The 20373-nt window shown below is 47.3% G+C and overlaps 1 protein-coding gene across 1 annotated transcript in view; it reads left to right on the top strand.

Moving 5' to 3' along the window:
* Nucleotides 1–20373, top strand: part of TSPAN1 (tetraspanin 1) — a 283028-nt gene that overhangs the window by 57807 nt on the left and 204848 nt on the right. The window lies entirely within an intron of this gene.

Here is a 20373-nt window from a genome sequence, read left to right as displayed (position 1 = left end):
AGTAGTAAGGTCTTTGAGCAGAATCCGTTTCTGACATGCCTACCCATATGAATAATTCTTCTCTGCCAATTTCTGTCCAGCGGCCAATGTTTGCACATAGGACAATTAGTCCATTCACAAATCAAACCATGGACTTACTTTTATATCTCGGTGAAGAATTGATGGAGTACCCTGTTTTAAAGACTGTTACTGTAATCCTGGTCACATTAATATGAGAGTTTATATAATGTTGGTTCTGTAGTTCAGAACCCCATCGAAGGAGGCTAGCGCACAACTACAGTATGCTCGGGAATAGTGAGTTTTAAAGGGAGTTGTGAGCCGCTTATTGTCTCCTTGGCTTAAGATAAAAGGGGCCCCTCACCACACACTCCAAGAGCTAGCCCGTGTGAAGGACCAGAAACTTGCTTTGTTCTTGCTTGATTGAGGAGGGAAAGGGTAGATGTTCAGTTTTAGTGCCCTGATCTTTTAAATGCACTATATTGGACTTAATGTCTTTTGGGTAAGTTCAAATACAAGTGAACAAACAAAATAATGAGATGCAAACCGCTATATAGGGGCTAGATTGGCATTTAAAACTGGAATGCTATACCTCTTTTCTGTAAAAATCTGCCTGTCCGACATGCTAGAGACACATTTGAGCCGGTACTGTGGGTACTGTCATGGTATTACAAATAATACTCTGAGAGGTAGGAGGCATCAGCCAGATCACTGCGAGCACATTGAGGGCTTGCTCCCCCCTGTGATACCCTTGCCTCATAAGATTATATCTGAACAATGATGAGGGGTGAACTGTAATGTATAGCAAATAAATCGCTGGCACAAACCGCTTTTGTCATCTGAAGTCACAAGTTCAAACGAGCAAAAGTAAATGCTGCTCTCAAAGCTTGCAAGTATTACCCATCAGCCGTTTCCTGCATTGTAGCATATACCTTGCATTACTTTACTTGCTGTGCCCAGTAGGAGATGCAGGTTTTGAACTCGTGGGTTCTGTGATCTGATGACCGTGCTAGTCACTTTGTCCAATTTCTATTTTTTTTTTAAACTAATTTTTTTTTAAATGTTTTTTTTTAAACCCTTATTGAATATGGGGGGCGGGGAATAGGGTCAGCTGGATGCGGGAGCACATTTTCTGCAAATAGATTTCCTTATGGGACACCAACCCACACTTTAGAGGTGGCCTTACCTTCAAGGAAATGCAGATGTTCGGTTTTACAGTGCTCCTTAAAGGCTTGCAGAGCTGGTACCTATGCATATGGCAGTTTGCCTTCATAGGATGGTCAGATGAGATTATGCCAGTAAGATGCAGCTTTTTTTGGAAGGTGAGTGATCCTGCATTATCTGGTTGCTTTATGACAAACGTTAACTTCTTGCAAAGGCCTAGCCAACAGAGGGTCTGTGTCAGGTCATTTTGGTTGGTTAGTCACCCATCCCATGTGTTACCTCTATGTAAGGAAGGCACTGAAATATATTTCAGAATTCTGAGCATTCTGAAGTGCTGGATGATTATTAAATCAGTACTGCTGTATAGAACCTCTTGCTAATGCAGCCCTCTGCCGTGTGTCCTGCAAGCAGTCTTGCTTTCCTAGGTTTCATAATTGGTAGCATTAGTTGCCTACAAGCATGCTTTGTGATTGTCAGGTGGAGTCACTGCATCTCTTATGTTGTGAAAGGGTAGGGAAGACCGTCAACTTTCCTTGCATTCTATTAAATTTGATGGGAGCAGGTGAGGAAATTCCCAGAGCCATTTGCGTTTTTGTTTTGGGCTGAAGAGCAGGAAAATGCTTGCCTCGCCTTCCTGTGTTGGTACCGAGGCAGGCCTAAAGTGTTCCACTGATTTTTCTCATGTAACTAAGGGGCTGTGGGTATCACTGCAGACGCTTCTGTATTGTCATGAGTGGAGAAAATACCATCAGGGGTGTAGGAGACCAATCAAATCTGGGGGAGGACAGGGGACACCTTGGGGACTTTGCTTTTTTTTATTTTTTTTATTGTGTTTTAGTCAAAGAACTTGGCTTTTCACAAAATTTAAAATAGTGCGTATTAAATTACATATATCATCGTATAAAACAAGAGAAAAGAAAACAGAACAGAATTAAGGGAAAAGCAGTTCCGAGTATAAAATCCTTCAATTTGGCTTCTCACTGCCCATGTCAAAAGGCTTTCATGACCTGATCATAGCTGGTCCCAAAAAGATTGGGTGTCCAGCCACCATTCCTTGTCCACAAATCTCACAAACTTTACAACCCTCTTCTTTACAAGACATTACACAGAAATAAGTAGTGAATACTGAAATGTGGGCTACGTATTTGCTGTGGCAAGCAGCAAAGAAAAAGGAAGGACGTCTCATTGCATGTACCTTTTTGTGTGTTTACCCTGTGTGAATTGTTTGTTCTGGGGGCATTGCCTCTGCTTCATTAGTAGCCGTGTAAGTACTCTAAATGCTACACATACAAGATGTTCTTTCAAGTGTACTGTTTCCTTCCTATCGGAAAAAGTGGGTAAGTTAATGGTTAACTTTAGCAGGGGTGGTCTGCCCTACAGAAAACTCTGGAGGTTTCCCGGTAGGCCTGTGCACCATAGCCCTCTTTTGTGTGGTAACATATTTGCACATTTTCTCATAGGAAAAGGGTTGGGCTTTCCGAAAAAGTTTAATATGGGGCACTTTGAACATTATTTCCAGGGCCTCTTTTGGTTCCCAGTCCATCCCTGAATTGGTAAACCTCCAGTCTTGTCAAAGATTAATAACAAAAAACTCCTTGTTTTTTGGAAACGTGTGTAACACTTGGACATGTTTGCAGAACCGGATGAAAGCACCCCTTTCTTAGTAAAGTGCATTGTTGTAATATTGAAGGTCAACATGATATACTGATATCGAATTCTCAAGTGCTAAGGGTGTGTATGTTGGCCTTGAATTCCTGTAAGGAATCATTGCAGGCTTCGCCCACTCCTGCACTTTTAAACTCCCGTTGTCAGGTTTACAATCAAAAACCAAAACGAAATGGAGACATTTAAGGACCACTTAGAAAACATTCTTTGCTTCCTTCTGAGACCCTGAAAACGGCCCCACACCTATAAGACTCTTGGGGTGAGGAGGGTTTGCTCTGTACCAGATGCCACTACGGCAAGGTCCGGTGTCTTGTTGGCCAGTAAAGCTGCACTTTCGGTTTCCTTTTCTTACCTGCTTACTGCAGTGCAAGTTTCATTTCGCCGGAGCATTTTCTTTTTCTCCAGAATTTGAGAACAATGCAGTGTAAGTAACTCCAATCAAGCAATCCCACTAAGTCAGTGCCTTGTCTGGGATGCCCAAGGGAAGCCCTTATTTATATATTTTTATGGCAAGTTATAATCTGGATGATGAATCCTTGTATAACATCCTCTCTTAGAATCCCCCTTGACCCCACTGAGCCAAGACGTAGGCTTGTTTTGCAAATTTAAAAGGTTTATTTGAAAATGTAAACAATATATATCTATCACACTTCTATAAATAAATTGATAATGGATAGTACACTTGTGAATATGATTATCAACAATGGGTAATCTGACACTAGCACACTTTACAATCAATGAGGAGTTGGTATAGGATGGATAAGGCAGCGAAAATACTTTTATGGTTTCAAGGGAAAAGCAATGAGGAATAAAATGCAGTACAGAAATAACTTGATATGATTTAGCAAAAGATAATATAATCACTTTTTCTCTGGCAATTCATCTCCCCCCCCTTTTGCAATGTAAGAAATGGAAGGAGAGCACAGTCTTCAAGAATTCCAACAAAATGCAATACAAAATGCAGTCCCCTCCCTCCCCCAGCAAGCTTAGAATAAAACTGGTATGATTTGAAAACACAGGCCCAAAATGCTTTGAATGTGGTGGCAATGAAGTGAAATGATGCTAAAATTGATTTTAATTCCCTGTAGGAGGTTCAGGGTGAGTGATGATCTAGTTTATATTAGTTCAGGCTCACTTTAGCAATGCTCTGAGTAACTAGCAGGTTAAAACGAATTTAAGCAAAGCAAGGAGCTGCTGATTTTTACACTTGGCTGAAATTGTGCAAAATGTCAAATCGCAGCAAATTTAAACGCGTGCGTCGAGCGTAATTACGGAGGCCCTATAAGGAGTAGCAAGTCAGTTCTAGGTTCGTTGGAAAGCCTAGAAAATTTCACTCCTAGCACAAACGGTTCCGGAGATACGGCCGATTTAGTCAAGGTAGTTTTTCGGATTTGAAATTTAAAAGTTCAAAATGACAGGTGACCGTTTTCAGTTTTAAAGATGACAGAATGACACGATTCTAAGAGGCAGTTCTAATAGGCTAAAATAGTTTGGATTAGATTATTTTAAACTAAGAGATTGGTTTTGGCACAGTGAGTACTCGCACTATATTTTTTGAAATAAGCTGTCAAGGTCTGGTCAGGTTGGACGGGACTTCCGGCGGGTGGTTCTGAAGTCCCGGCTATCTGGGTCAGCTCTGCTCTCTGGGTCTGTCAAGCACCGGTTCTGCTCACAACGGTCTGGTTTGTGGTTGTCTGGTTCCGGATACAGCACTGCTTTCTGGATACTGCTACAGGTTCTTGCAATAGTTATTGGCAAAAATTCAAACAGCTCGCCCGGCTGTTGAATAATTTGGTTGGTTTTGAGGCCTGCTCAAGAGGATTCAGCTTGTGGATTCAGGCCTCTCTGCTACAAATTCTGGAGTTAACTTCTGCTACAGGTTCTGGAGATTGATGGATTTGAAGTCTGGATCTCTGGATGTGAAGTCTCCCGGCAAAGCGTCCCGCAAGAAAGTGGAGAGTGAATGTCCCTACCTGTCCTGCACTGTCTGTTTTTGTGTTTAGAAAGTGGGTGTGTGCGTGGCATAACTGAGCCTGCCCCTCTACTTGTCATTGGCCCAATTCTCCCCTCTCCCATGATTGTGGGAAGGAAATGGATTGTCATCATGATTAGGTCTGTTTATGGGTCAGAGGATCCTCCCCCGGTCAAATTGCACACATCTATTTTTGATTCAAATACATAATTTCCCAGATACGCAAGTGGTTGACATTACCTGTACATATTACAGATGAATTAAGACCGGTCTCTGTTCAAGCCCCATGTTCCTGCGAGCTGGGATTCAGAAATGACAACATTTTGCGCTTTTTGGTCGGTTTACCAATATCGGACATTTAACAAAAATTACACATGTGCGCAAGGAGTATGGATATTAATTGATGAAGTGTCAGATTTTTAACATGCAGACATTTGAAGTAACAACCTTATTTCTGCTACTACTCCCTAGAACATACCACAGGGTCCCAACACCTCTTAAAATGTGCACTGAAAAAATCACAAGAATAATGGTATTAATTATATAATTTTGACAGGTCTGTACTATGAATTATCCATCTTTTTAAAAATTATGCTCTGGCCCAGATGGGCGTGGTTTAGGTTCCAAAGCACATGGGGGGGGGGGCGCTTCTATCTGTCCCCGCCTCCAGCTCAGGTGGCTCCCAGAGGCACTGCCCCTCCCAGTTTCTCCCAAGAGGAAGCCATTTTATGACCCCCCCTCCGCCCCCCAATATAACATTTGCCTGAGTCCAGGACAGGGCTTTGTTCAACTTCCTGCAGTCCCCAGGTGCCCCTCCCCTAACCCAATCAGAGGTGTCATCTCCTTTTGGCAGGGGCAGCAGGATGCAGCTAGGCCTGGGAAGAGTGGCTGAGCAGGTTTCTCCTGTCGGGGGTAGTCGTCAGGCAGAATTCAGCTAAATGTCACTTTAGTTCCCAGTTTTCTACATTCAAATCCAACTTGCATGCAGCTATTTTTTATATATACACATTAAATAATTACTTCCTTCAAGTCATTTCAGAATAGTTTTACATTGTATCCACCTCTTAGCAAGTCTTTCCTTGGCCTGGTTTGGGTTCATCTGTTCAGTTTTACACAAAAGTCTGGTGGTTTTAAAACGGCGGCTTTCTGATAGTGGTGCGCACCGGTATTGCATCCATTTTTGACATTAAGGAAATGAATTCCCCACAGTTCTGGGTTGCTTTTGGCAATCAGCATTGCCATTCCCAATAGTTTCAGGCTACTGTGTGTGTGTGTGTGTGTGTGTGTGTGTGTGTGTGGCCCAATGGTGGTTTTAGGCAGTGCCCTCCTGTGCACACAACATAGGAGAAAATGGGTGGCAGCCTATTCTTCATGTTTTCCCTTTGCACTCTCTGGGGAGTTCTGGCCATCATGATGTTTTCAATGCCAGTAACGCACAGTTTTATGGTAGGGCTTGGATGCATGGGTAAAAACATCCCACAGCAGCTATTTTTTTAAGGCACGAGAAACGAAAGGTCAGGAGGACATAGGTGGGTTGTGGGGCGGCGGGGAGGGAAAAATAGCTAGAGAGCAAGAGTGAGTGAGAGAAAGCACCTGCGCACACCTAAATGCCCAACTGACGGATTCAGGGCCACCTATCACTTTCAAATGGAGCCCGACATGTGACATGTGTGCGACACCACTGATTGCACACCTTGAAAGACATTACATTAATAATTTACAAGCATTGGCAATGTCAACAGTTTGGGCTTGTGTGGGGAATGGTACTTGCCAGGCACTGCCATAGTGGTATTAACTGGGCATTAACGGTAGCAGCTCTAAAATGGAGTAGCTTCCCATCTAAGAGCTGTGCCTGGCAACTGCACAATACATATAGACAAGCCAAAACTGTTGGCGTTGCCAGTGCTTGTTTTTACTTTGGTGAAAGACACATAGTGGTAATACATCGAATGCCTGAAGACAGACCTGGTTAAGGCATTTTTATTGCAGCAGCAGGTTTAGAACTCCAATTAATTCATTAACTCTCAGAAGACAGCTCTGGAAACACACTGGCAGACACTTTGTGTGTTAAGTTTGATGGTGAGGATTAATTAAAAGGAGCTCCAAGAGTTCCCATGGGCGGGCAGGAGCTGGAACTAGCTGAGAATTATTAACATGGCCACGGGCAGTCAAAAGGTAGGCAAATGCAACACCTACAAGCTGTGTCCCTCCCTTCTCATATGCCATTTCTCCCTAGCTGTACTCTAATGCAATATTTTCGGCTTATAGGTATTGCAAACTAAAAATTAACCATTATCATCTGAATCTGATGTAGTTTACATTATTATAATGACTTCCCAAAAGAAATGTTCAAGAAGGATTTGGACAACTGGTATAAAATGTAATATAAAACAAGCATATGTCCTTTGCAACTGAATTAAACTTTACCATGTTCAAAGTGTTCTCGCAAACAAACCTCTAGTTTATGAAGAAATTAATCTTAATAAAATGGGTAATGTTAACAGATATTATTAAAGTGCTTCCAAGAGTAGACATATACACCGACATATTCTGGGGGGGGGGATAAATGCCATTATATCCCCCCACTTATAATTGTGGGGGGGGGGAAATTTGTCCCCCCAACTCCCTCCTCCCACTTATAATTGTGGTGGGGGGCATTTTGTCCCCCCCACCCCCCAACTCGCTGTCCTACGACCATGAACACCAGAATCTAATTTCGGAAAGTGGTCGGTGTGCTATAGGATGAGCTTGGAAAAATCAAAAATAATGCGTTTTTACAATTTTTGCTGGGGCTGGTGGTCGGGAAATAATGTATATTTAAAAAAAAAAAAATCTATTTAAAAAATCTTCCAGACGCAGTGCTCACAGCCTGTGTTGCTACGCAGTGTACTTGAACGCATGATGCATAACTACCATATTCTTTTTCTATGTGATTCATAGATGGTGCAAACCTGCTTCTAAAGCAATTGCTATGTTTCTAGTCGGAAAGAATACAAATGGATGAGGACAGGTAGAGGTGGGGTGGCCTTGTGGTAAACTGAGACTAGGTATTCGTTGAAGAGCACGGTCTTCACTAATTCCTGAAGTAGAGGAAAATTTGACCCATTTAGCATCAGCCGCAGGGTTCGAAATTGAGGGGAGCTGGGAGCGATTTAGCTCCTGCTTCTAGTATAGTGGAGCCTGGTTGGCTGGAAACCAATGGTTACCAGGTGCTACTTTTGGTTCCTACTGCCAACTGGTGCCTTCCAAACATGTAAATGTGACTAAATTTGAGTATTTGAGAATGTTAATGAAGAAGAATTGAAACGCCTCTAATACACATTTAAACACAATGGTTCATACAAAATTGAGAAAGTGAAGGGAGCCTCTGGTAGCTCCTAGTTCCCCTGTGGTAGCTCCTACCTAGAGGGTGCTGCCCAACAACCAGGAGCTGGTTTTAGCTCCTGCTCATAGAATCTCTATTTCGAACCCTGAGCCGTTCTATTCCAGAGGTTGGCTGCATAGTGGGAGGAGACCTGTTTTCTAGATTCTTCTTTTGTGTATTTCTTGGATTCGCATCTCCCGTTGTGGTTGCTGGAACACTCTATGCTGAGAATTTCAAGCATAAAGAGATGTGTATCATTGCCATGGTTTCCATCACTCCCTTCCTGGGGAAACTCCTGGATAAGTTGGCCATCTCTCAGTTTACCCTTAACACTGTATGTGTTGGTTGTCTCCATGACCATCAGACTGGCTTTAGAGCATCCAGAGACACTGAAACTGCTCTTCTGAACACCAGTGAAGACCTCTCAAATCTAATTCTCCTTCTGTCCTCCTTTCTTCTCGACCTCTCCTCTGCCTTTGACACACTAAACCACAACATCCTGATCTCCTGTCTGTGACACCCTGGAGATCACAGATCACAGATCAGGCCCATGCATGGCTTGCCTCCTTTCTCTCTGAACATCCTTCCCATTTGGAAGTTGGGTCATTTCTCTCTGCTGTCACTCTCTCCACTTGTGGTGTCGCCCAGGGATCTTACCTAGCCCCCTGGTTCTTCAATGTCTACATGGCCCCTCAGGCCCACAGGATCTCTGCCTTCACCTCCAACTTTCAGTGTTATGCGGATGACACACAGCTCTTTTTTAGGATACCCTCCGCCTCCTCCTCCTTGCCCATTCCTGACTATCCGCAATTCAGTCCTGGTGTGTCTCAATGCCAGCAAGACAGACAGTCCTCATTGAGACCCCTACTCCTGCTTCACCCTTTCACTCTGGCTGACCTCCCTTGAAGCTGCACCCTCACCCACTAGTGAGGCGGAAAATCTAGGGGTCATCTTCGACTCCACTCTCTCCTTCTCCTCTCACATCTTGGACAACTCTAAAAAGTCACACTACCAGCTGCACCACCTCAGAGGCATTCTACCTTTTCTCACTTTCACCCTGAGGCTCACTGTCTCCAGAGCCCTGGTTCTTTCTAGACTGGACTACTGCAAAAGTCTCTTTCGAATGGACTGTGTCCTCCCATGTATTCTTTCTTTGATATTTCCAATATCCAGTTGTGCTGGATTTTTTTTTTTTTAGCCGGGGCTCTGTGCGTCAATACCTGTCGACTCTGTCCCTCGGAGGCCTCTGTCTTGATGTCGACGTCGCCGCAGGTATATGTAGCATGCGCAGCGCCCATTGGCCTCAGTTCAGTTTTTCTGCGCGTACTCTTCGGATGCGGTACGCCTCGTTCCTTGACAGGAATATCTTCCAATAATATTCGATTATTTCTTTAATTCTCGAGTTCTGATGTGAAATGGCTTTCTTTGGCGAGTCCACTCCTCAATCGGCTTCAAAAATGCTGTGACTGCGGTGCAAAGATGTCCATGATGGACCCTCACAGGATCTGCCTGTGGTGCCTGGGGTCGACTCGTCTATCTTCGGAGTGCGAGGACTGCCTATCTATGACGGCCAAAGCCCTGACGTTCCGGTCACAAAGCAGTTCACACCATTTGTCAACCTCAAGACATGGAAAGAAACCGCGCCAGAGATCGCCATCTTCCTCGTCTTCAAGTTCTCCGGAACAGGTTGTTTGCCCCACTAAATCTAGTTCACCGGCCCAGTGGGAAGAGTTTAGGCTCGGAATGTTAAGGGTTTTCGAGAATGCGGCCTTGCCTCCTTCGACTACACCTAAAGGCCATGCTCCGGTCGAAAGACCTCGGAAACAAAAGAGCCGTGCGTCTTCGGACCCAACGGCCGAGTCTCCTCGAGAGCGATCCACTTCCTCGAGTCGAGAAAGTCTCCCCGCCCCTTCCCCCCCACCCCCCTGAGGACTAAACCATTGACGCTGAAGGACTCCATTCCAACAGGAGCGAAATGTGCGTCATCAGTGGCGATAACTGTGGCGATCCATTGACTCCTCGAGCGTCGACCTCCTTGACGCTGTGTCGAAGCCATCGACGCAACAGTCAAAGCCATCGCCAATTTCGACATTCTCGGCTCCTGTGACAACAAATAAAATGTCAACATCATTTTAAAAGACTCCTTTGCCACGCTCAGATTTCTTCAAATCCCTCTTCTATTTATGAAGATACAGAGGAATCCTCTGAAGGGAGACCCTTTGAGTTACTATGTGGAACACATCATTGCTTGAGGCATTGATATTAGAGGATTCATTCATGAAAAACTTGCAGGAATGCCTTCATGAGGCTAGTGGAATAGATACCTCTCCATTTGGCAGAGCAGACCCTGGTAACCACGCTGAGGTGACATACAGGCAATTGATGTCAAGGGTTATGGAGTACATGGGGTGGTCAAGACCATCAGTCTTGGAACAAGATGATCTTGCCGATATCTTGGACAGAGGATCCAATTGTTCCTTTTCATTAAACCTTACAAAGGCGTGTGGCTACTAATTGGGAAGCACCAGAGGTCATTCCAGCAGTAAATAAAAAGCTGCCAGCAAAGTATATAGTTTCAAGCTCTGACCCTTTTTACCTGTCCAAGCACCCAAAACCAGAAAGTCTGGGGGTTCAGGTGGCCACCTCCACGAGCAAGCAAAACCTCAGGATCGAGACAAATGTTACAGCGCCATGACCAAAAAGGTTTTTTCTGCGGGAGTGTGGCCTTGAAGTCAGCCAATGCTATGTGCACGCTAGCAAGGTTCACACACCCTTTGGGAGTGCATTTGCATGGCGTCTGACAGTATCCCCGAAAAGGAGGAGTGAGATGGATTCTTGAACATTGTCCTGGATGGGAAAGCTGCAATGTGCAAATCCCTCCAGACTGGTCTCGACTCTGTATCAGCAGAGCTATGGTGGCTAGTACAGTGATGCGCAGATTTGCCTGCCTGGTTGAGTGTCGGGATTTTCCCCAAATGTACAATCCAGGCTTCTCAACATGCCCTTTGACAGCGCTCATTTATTTGGAAACAAAGCTGATGAGAGTTTGGAGAAACTGCAAACTTCCAAGGCAGCAGCCAAATCCCTTGGTGCTGCAATAAGACAAACTCCAAACCGCCCCACGGGTACACCCTGGAGGGGTAGGTCCTTTCGTCACTACTCCACATTTGGAAGGGGCAGAGGATAGCCAGCTCAGCGGTGGACGGGGAAGAGTTTCTGAGACCGCAATAGTAGCAGCTGACTTGCATTCAGCGGCTCCAAAACCTCCTTGAGGATTTGAGACTGCAGTAGGAGCCAGATTGTCTCAGCATCTGACAGAATGGCATGCTATTACTTTAGATGCATGGGCATTGGAAACAGTTGCCCAAGGTTACTGCCTCCCTTTTCTGCAAAAACCTCAGTCATCCACCGGGGAACAATTCTTTAAAGGTTCCAGATCCGCTCCTTATGCAGGAGATTTTAACCCTGCGAGAGAGAGGTGCTATAGAACCAGTACCTGTAGCGGAGAGGAGCAAGGGTTGGTACTCTCCGTATTTTCTAATTCCCAAGAAGTCCACCTTAAGAGACTTGAAGTTCCTCAGGAAGGACCAGTTCAAGATGGTAACACTTTCTCAGATCCTTCAGGCCCTCCAGCTTCAGGATTGGATGGCATCATTGGACCTACAGGATGCTTACTTTCATGTGTCGATCCATCTTAAGCACAGACAGTACCTGGTGGTTCCCATTATCAGTTTTGAGTTCTGCCATTTGGACTGACCACCGCCCCAAGGGTATTCACCATACTGATGGCAGTGGTGGCAGTAAGTCTCAGGAGAGTGGGAATTCATGTTTACCCCTACCTAGACGATTGGCTGATCAGAGACCGTTCCCCCAGAGCAGGCCCTGCAACCTCTCAGCTATACCTGCCACTCCCTTCACAGACTGGGTTTCTCCCTCAACTTCAAGTCCCACATACCATCAAAAGGTCTCCAATTCATCGGAGCAGCCCTGGATGCATCCCTGGGAAAAGCCTCACCACTACAGGTGAGTGCTCAAGACCTTCTGCAGATGGGGACCAAATTCCAGAATGCCCAGCATCTACCGCCGATTTTCTGAGGTTGCTCGGCCTCATGGCATCCTGCATTTTTCTGGTGCCAGAGGCTTGCCTGAGCATGAGATCTCTCCAATAGGCTCTCAGGATAGAGTGGTCACAATTCTCATGAAGGATGTCTGACCTTCTACAAATCCCGAGTAGTCTCACTGGATCTTCAGTGGTGGACCTGTCTGGAAAACATCTGTGCTAAAGGCCTTCCTGCCATCTGTACAGGGAAAGAATGTCCTGATAATGATGGACAACACAGTGGCCATGTACCTCCTTGGAGGTGTAGTGTCATGATTCTGGGCAATACAAGAAGGAATCTGTCGGCAGTTCATCTAGCCGGAGAGAAGAACATGACAGCGGATGCTCTGAGCAGGCAGAGCAGTCTCCCACGAGTGGGAACTAGCTAGAGATCTTCACCCTTTGGGGAACACCTCTAGTGGATCTGTTCACGACCAGTGCCAACCGGACCGGAAGTACGAGCTGTACTGCTCGAGGGAATTTCCCCCCAAGAGGAGCTCTAGGAGACGCGTTTGTGGTGGACTGGGAATTGCCACTCCTGTACACGTTCCCTCCAGTCACTGATTTCTCACGTAATCAGGTAGGTTGAGAAAGTTCAGGAAATGCATGATCCTAGTTGCCCCGGATTGCGCCAGGAGGACGTGGTACCCAGAACTTCTGGACATGTCCATCTGCCCTCAATACGTCTTCCACTAAGAAAGGACCTTCTCTTGCGAGAGGCGGGTCGGGGTCTCATCTGGATATCAGGACGCTCCGCCTTCATGCATGGTTTGAGAGCATGAGATAAGCGGATTGGGACATCCCGGATGATGTAATGAAGATTTTGCTTTTGGCCAGAAGGCCAGCAACTAAGGGCCTCATTACTCGGATGGCGGTAGGTATTTAACGTTACCGGTAACGTTAAATGCCCATGCAGATTACGACCCGGCTCACCGCCATTAGCGGCACCACTAATTACGGTGCCACTAATAGCGGTCAGTCCGCGTGCGCGCGACCCGCCAACCCGTAAATAACGACATGCCGCTAATAGCACACCATCACAAGGCTAGTGCACACGGCAATAGCGCCATGGTAAATACCCCAAAACCCCTTACCGGCATGGTGGCAATACCGCCATCGCGAACCACCCGTTAAAAGAACTAAGCAGTGTCAACACCTGCCACAGGTGGCCAAAATCAGCAGAGGTGGAGCCAATGGAGACTGTGGCTGCTCAAAAGAAGCACACCACACCCCTTCCCACACCAAGATGGTTCCAATACTGGCAGCATTACATGGCCTGTAGGACCTGATTGCAGCGCTGCTGCAACAACAGGCTGTACAGAGGAGAGGCAGGAGGAGGAGGGCCAGACAGGCACAGCATGCACCACCACGCCACCTAATCCTACCACAGAGGCACCCACCAATTCCCCGGATCAGAGCAGTCCATTTAACCTAACACCTGAGCAGATACACACCCTGGACCGGGACACCATCACCAGCATCGTGGACATGATACACAATGACATTGTGAGCCTCATAGATATCCGAACTGCCATCCCCCCTCTAGTCAAGGTGGTGACAGTGCTCCACTTCCTGGCCACAGGAACCTACCAGCATACAGTGGGGCAGATGCCTGGCATCTCCCAACCAGTATTCTCACGCATACTGAACCAGGTACTCAATGACCTCCTGAAGCATGCACCCAAACACATATCCATGCCACGGACTGCCCAGGAGATTGCAAACGCCAAAGTTGGCTTCTATTCACTGGCGGGCATCCCAAGTTGCATTGGGGCCATCGACTGTACACATGTGGAATTTGTCGTCCCACATCACAATGAAGTAGTCTACCGAAACAGGAAGCAATTCCACTCCATCAATGTCCAAATGGTATGTGACGCAAACAAGATAATCACACATTGCTGTGCCCGATTTCCAGGATCTACCCATGATTCCATGGTCCTGCGGAACTCAACTATCCCCCGCTACATGGAGCGACAAATGGGACGACGTTCGTGGCTACTTGGTGAGTTCCATGCCAAGCACATGGCAGTGTGATTGGGGGGGGGGGGGTAGATAGATACTCCAACTGGGTGTGCATTTGGGGGGGGGGTAGATAGATACTCCAACTGGGTGTAGCCTGTAGTCCGTAGCCCAAATGCACATACAGATGTACGCTAATGGGCATCTGTGAGGGCAGCAACGTACTTGGGATGAACGGACATGCAAGTATATGCCACACGACACAGCTGACAACCCAAATCTGGTGACATCAAACATCAATCCCCACCCTCATCCACATTGCACAACACTCCACGAAATACACAAATGTCATCCATGCCGCCAACATAGTCATTCAGCATTCCTACAGCACAGCACAACATCAACAATGCATTGTGCCCTTGGATGCATGCAAAGGTATACCCCCTAGCTATGGCAATGCACCACAAACCCATGGCACCACTGAAGTGTTGCCTCTCAGCATGGCAACAGCAATGTCGGAAGGACAGTACACCACCAGTGTGGTACCAAATGTGCCTGCCCACAGGGACACCAATGACCTGGCCTCACCCAGGACATGGCAGTCACTGTTGGAGGCATCAATGGGGCATGTCTACTTGCATGCTTGCGCTCACCTTTGCACAAAGCAGTCACACAGACCATCTTCATTGATGCAGTTGAATGTGTACATGAATCACAATGATAGGCCAAAGTATGTGACATGAACAGGCCACACATGTGTCAAAAAGTAACAGGAACCCATTCCTCCCCCCATGTAGGTGATGCCGGCTATCCCCTGAAGAGGTGGCTCCTCACACCTGTACGGAACCCAGGCACGAAGAATACAATCGTGCACATACCCGTACCCGCCTCATCATCGAGCAGACTTTTGGACTTCTGAAGTCACGGTTTAGGTGCATTAGAGGGTCTGGTGGTGCCCTCCTGTATGGCCATGCGAAGGTGGCAAAGATCACCACGGCATGTGTCATGCTGCACAATATGTGTATGAGACGGAATGTGCCACTGCCCCCTGATGTTGAAATGGAGGCACCTGATGAGGATAATGACGGGGATGAGGATGGAGGTGAAGGGGGATGCAGGTCATGCAAGAGGGGATGACCAGGAGGGACGTGCTGTGAGACAGCATTTGATCAACCAAATATTCTGAGTAACATGTAGTCATACTGTCACCTGTATATGGCTGGTGATGCACTGGTGTCTGTTAGCTCACAATGGACCTTGGCGTCAATAAATTGATCATACACAATGAAGGAGTCAAGGCCTGTGTTTTGCTCAAACAGTGTATTAATGAACAGAAACAGAAAAATGTGCAAGTCCCCAACTATCCCGCCACCCTTTCCCCCCCCCCCCCCCAACTGTCCCATCACCCCCCCCCACACAACTGTCCCTCATGAGTCTCCAACAATGTATGTGTCCAGGCATGCACAGAGGTCAATGGACATTCACGCCCTATTGTTCATTGCCAGGGCCAGCATTTGGGGGCTGGCTGGAGGTGCGCCTGGTGGTGCATGTAGAGCCTCTGATTGGGCTTGTCTGCCGCGAACTGGTGGTCGAAGAGGTGGCAGACTGTCCTGGTGGAAATTGGCGCTCCATTGCATCTGCGATGCGTGTTAGCACCTCCCGGACGCGTATCAGCTCCCCACACAGCCCGTCTGTGCACGACTCCATTCCCTCCCTGGAGTGCCTGGATGTCTCCCCGAGGTCAGCCCTGAGACGGGCAACCTCCTCCACATGTTGACCTATGAGGTCTGTGAGAGCCTGCTGGCGCCGGATGACGCTGGCCAGGTCCAGGGCAGTGGCGGCCTGTGGTGGTGTGTCTGCTGCGCATCCTGATGCTGGCTGGTGTGCAGATGCCTCCTCTGGGGGGCTACTGAAGGCCTCCATGGACTCGTGAACAGTGACGTGCGAACAAGGTGTGTGTAGGGGTGATTGCTCGGGGGTTACAGCAGGGCTTGGGGTGTGCATAGGCAGATCGAGTTCTGTGGGCTCACCCACGTCGGACAATGGGGCAATGGCTGCCGCCTCCCCTGCCGAACTGGCAGCAGCTGAGGGTGGACCCTCGGTGGCAGTGATTTTGGGGGGGGGGGGTGAGGGGAGTGGACCTCCAGAGGCGGGGCAGTAGGGTTTTGCGTGGCACTGGCAGTGACGCACAGGAGTTGTTTTGGACGCTGCAATAGGGGCCTTGGCCTTTTTCCACCTGATGTTGTTGGTGCGTCCTCGCTGGGCTGTGGCCTTTTCTTCTTTTGCACAGGGGTGCCTGGGATGCTCCCTCGCTGTCTGTATGCGACCCTGTCGGGGACAAGAAGGGGGGGGGGGGGGAGGGAAGTCATTGGTTATGGTCGCATGTACTCAATGCAGGCTACATCATGAATTCATTTGGAGCCGTTTGAACTTCATTGTGGAGGAAGCAGGTGAGGTGTAATTTCAGTGCCTCATCCATGCAGTGTTGTGTGTGGCACTTGGCTCTGTTGATGTATGCATGTGTGTGTTGGGGTCTGGCGCTGACATGCGCAGGGTGGGATGCATGTGTGGATGCCGGGCCATCCATGCAGTGATCCTGGGCTGCCATTTGTGGGGACTTGTACATTCACATTGCATGCTTGCATCAGTGCACTTACCTCCATCAGAAGTGTCTGGCACGCCGTGCTCCATCCTCCCGACTCCCTCAATACATTCTACCCCAATAAGGTTTGCACATTTCTCCTCCCACTCCTTCAGCTTGATCGGTGACCCTGATACTCCAGCGGTGGCAGTCTTGTGGTTCTCGGCCAGGATCATCCTGACCCGGAGTCTCAGGTCGTCCCATCGTTTTCTGCACTCGCGTACAGTGCGCGTGCTGGTGCCTACAGCACTCAACTTTTGTTGCCACTTCGGCTCAGATTGCTTTCTTCTTTAGGAGGGTCTCCCGCTGCATGTCATTTGCGAAGACCACTTCTGCATTGTCCGCTAAGGTCTGAGTCAGCATCACTAACTCCTCAGTGGAGAACTTCTCCTTTCGCTGGCGGTCTGTGTTTTTTTTTTTTTAGTGCCTTGGGCATGGTAACAGTGTAGCAATGGGTCTCAGGCAGCAAGGTAACACAAACAGGTCCAGGGGGCAGAGGATGGCAATGGATTGTGTTTTTAAAGATGGCCTCCGTGCTCTTTCCCGTTCCTGTGCGATGGTGCTAGTTCCGGTATTTAACGGTCACCGCTATTAGCGGTGACACGTCAAGGCGGAGTTGCTATCTGCACTGTCGTGGAAGGCGGTAAGTGACTTTTGGGGGAGATTAGCGGCAAGGCTGGAGGGGCATTACCGGCATGGCGCAAAGCTCGTGTCCGCGTACTCGTAATGGTACGCTATTAGCACCCTCCTACGAGGGCAGACACGTTAAGGGCGCTATGCCGGTAATTTGCGGATTTTACCGCACAACGTGTAATGAGGCCCTAAATCTTTATACCGCTGCTGCTGGAATAAGTTTGGCCGCTGGTGTAAAGATAAGAATGTTGACCCTTTTTTACATGTAATACACCAATAGTATTATCCTTTCCAGATTGGTACCATTAAGGTATATTTGGCAGCGCTTTCTATTTTTAAGCGCACTTCGGAGGAAGTCTCTTACTTTAAGATTCCTCCAATAGTTCAATTCTTAAAGGGACTGACTGTTTTCCCTCCAATCCCGTTTCAAGTCCCACTTTGGTATCTTAACTTAGTGCTGAACTTTTTGATGGGAGCTCCTTTTGAGCCTTTACACTCTTGTCCCTTAAGACTTCTAACTCTAAAAAAACATCTTTTTAGTACCAATTACATCAGCCCGAAGGGTGAGTGATCTACAGGCTCTATTATCCTGCAAGCCTCCTCATACTGTCTTTTATAAAGACAAAGTGGTACTACAAGTGTAGCCCACTTTTCTCCCCAAAATTGTCTCATCGTATTCTGAAGATAATGTTACCATCTTTTTATCCTCCTCCACATCCTGGGAAAGAGGCAAGGCTTCACAGGCTTAACCCTAGACATGCACTGAGCGTTTACATCTCCAGATTGGCAAGGTTAAAACGGGATGACCAGTTATTTGTGGGCTTTTTAGGTCACACATCGGTACTGGCCATTAAGCAAACCATATCCAGATGGATTATACTAGCAATATTTGAATGCTACACACTGGCAGGTAAAGATCCTCCAGAACGCCAAGAGCTCTTTTGACCAGGGGGTATGGTAACGTCGTCTGTTTTACAGAGGGGAGTTCCGATGAGGGATATATGTGCAGCTGCCACGTGGTCGTCTGTACATAACCTTCACTAAACAGTTTAGACTCTTCTTCTGGTCAAGAATCTGCATTTGGCAAAGAGTGTTGCATACACAACCATAAAATATTCATGTCCTACTAAATTCTACCCACCTCCTCCAAATTATGTAAACTGCTTTGGGAGTGTATCAAAGATCAGGAATACGTGGGGGGGGCACAATCTATTGGAAGAACAAGTTACTTACCCCTTGTAACGTTCTTTCAACTGGATGTTCCTCCCACGTATTCCTTATCGCCCCTCCCAACCTACCCCGCAGTAGAATTCCTCTTGCTGTTGCAGTCTAAGCTCTCTCAGGGGGAGTAACCATTGAACACAAATGCTTCACTTGTAAAAACGGAACTAGGCCAATGGCGTTGCACGTGCTACATATACCTGCGGTGATGTCGGCATCGAGACGGAGGCCTCCGAGGGACATCGAGTCGCCAGGCTTCGACGCACAGCGCTCCCTGCTGAAAAATGTTTTCCGAAGCAGCAAAGCTGAATATTGGAAATATCAAAGATAAGGAATAAGTGGGAGGAACATCCAGTCGAAAGAATGTTATGAGGGGTAACTAACTTGTTCTTCTCTATGATGTAATAGTTTATTCATATAGCCTATACACAATGTTTCAAAGCGCTTCAAGGCAAGGAAGGGAACAAGGGAAAATACAACATTCTTACAGGCCATGAACAGTAAGGATGTGAAATTAACTATCGTACTCGGCCTGACGACATTTCAGATAGTGCAATCTTCCTACTTCTACTCTCCGACCTCTACAACTCATCCAGAACAGAACCGCAAGACTTATCCTTGGCCTCAAGCTCAGGGACTGCATCTCTCGGGCCCTGAAAACCCTCTACTGGCTCCCAGTGGCTGCAAGGATCAAGTTCAAGTCCCTCTGCATAATCCACCAGGCTTTCTAGGTCCTTGACTCGCACTATCTACAACTCTCGCTCCCTGAATACTCTGCTTGTAGAGCCCTCTGCTCGTCCAACTCTCTGCGGGTGAACTGATTTCAAAACCGAGATTTGGGGGTAAATCTTTATCCTCTGCAGGTGCTTCCCTCTGGAACAACCTCCCTGCCTCTGTCTTGAGCCTGATCTCCTTAAGTTCCGGAAACTGCTGAAGACCTTACTCTTATCTCCCTTGTTATCCCCCTCTCTATTCTAGCCCACTTCCCTCCTTCCTCTCTCCCTAACTACCTTGCTGACTGGTCACCTGGTGCAGCTCCAGAGCCACACAGGTCTCGGGGCTCCCTTGCCAGTCATCGCACTTGCCCCAGGCCTCTGCACACCACTATTGCAGAATGGTAACCTCTCTGCACTTAACCCAGGGCACTGCTGGACTGGGCAAACTTGTTCCCTTTCACCTCATTTCCGGTCTGGCAACTTACACTACCTAGAATACACTATGCCTAGTTTGCCATGCCTAGTTACGGTAGTTCTGTATGTTCTTGTCCCCCCCCCCGCATCTCCCCCCCCCCCCCCCACCGCCCCATATCACCTCCCTCTCCTCCCCCTTTCTCGCTTCCCTTCTTGCCATGCACTTGCACTAGTAATGCCGTCAGGCTTAGTTTGCTAGTCATTTATTTGCTAGATCGTTCGGAAACTTCAAGGCCTAAGAATGACTCTATATTCCCTTCCCGCTTTGACGCGCTTTGAAGCACTTCACTTGTGTAGACGTGCTATACAAATAAACAATTACAATTTCCTTCAGGCGCAGATGATCGGATTAGGGCCGCTATCTTGTCCGACTCGTGTCACTCTAAATTTTTTTCTTTCAAAAGTCATTTTGGCAATGTGGTTTAATTCAAAATGGCCCAACTGTCGTGCTTCTTTTAATGGGAG

Source organism: Ambystoma mexicanum, chromosome 1q, assembly GCF_040938575.1.
Source record: "Ambystoma mexicanum isolate Mex_15411 chromosome 1q, UKY_AmexF1_1, whole genome shotgun sequence".
NCBI lineage: Eukaryota > Metazoa > Chordata > Amphibia > Caudata > Ambystomatidae > Ambystoma > Ambystoma mexicanum.
The sequence above is the reverse complement of the archived record's forward strand: the minus strand, read 5'-3'. Positions and strand labels throughout refer to the sequence as shown.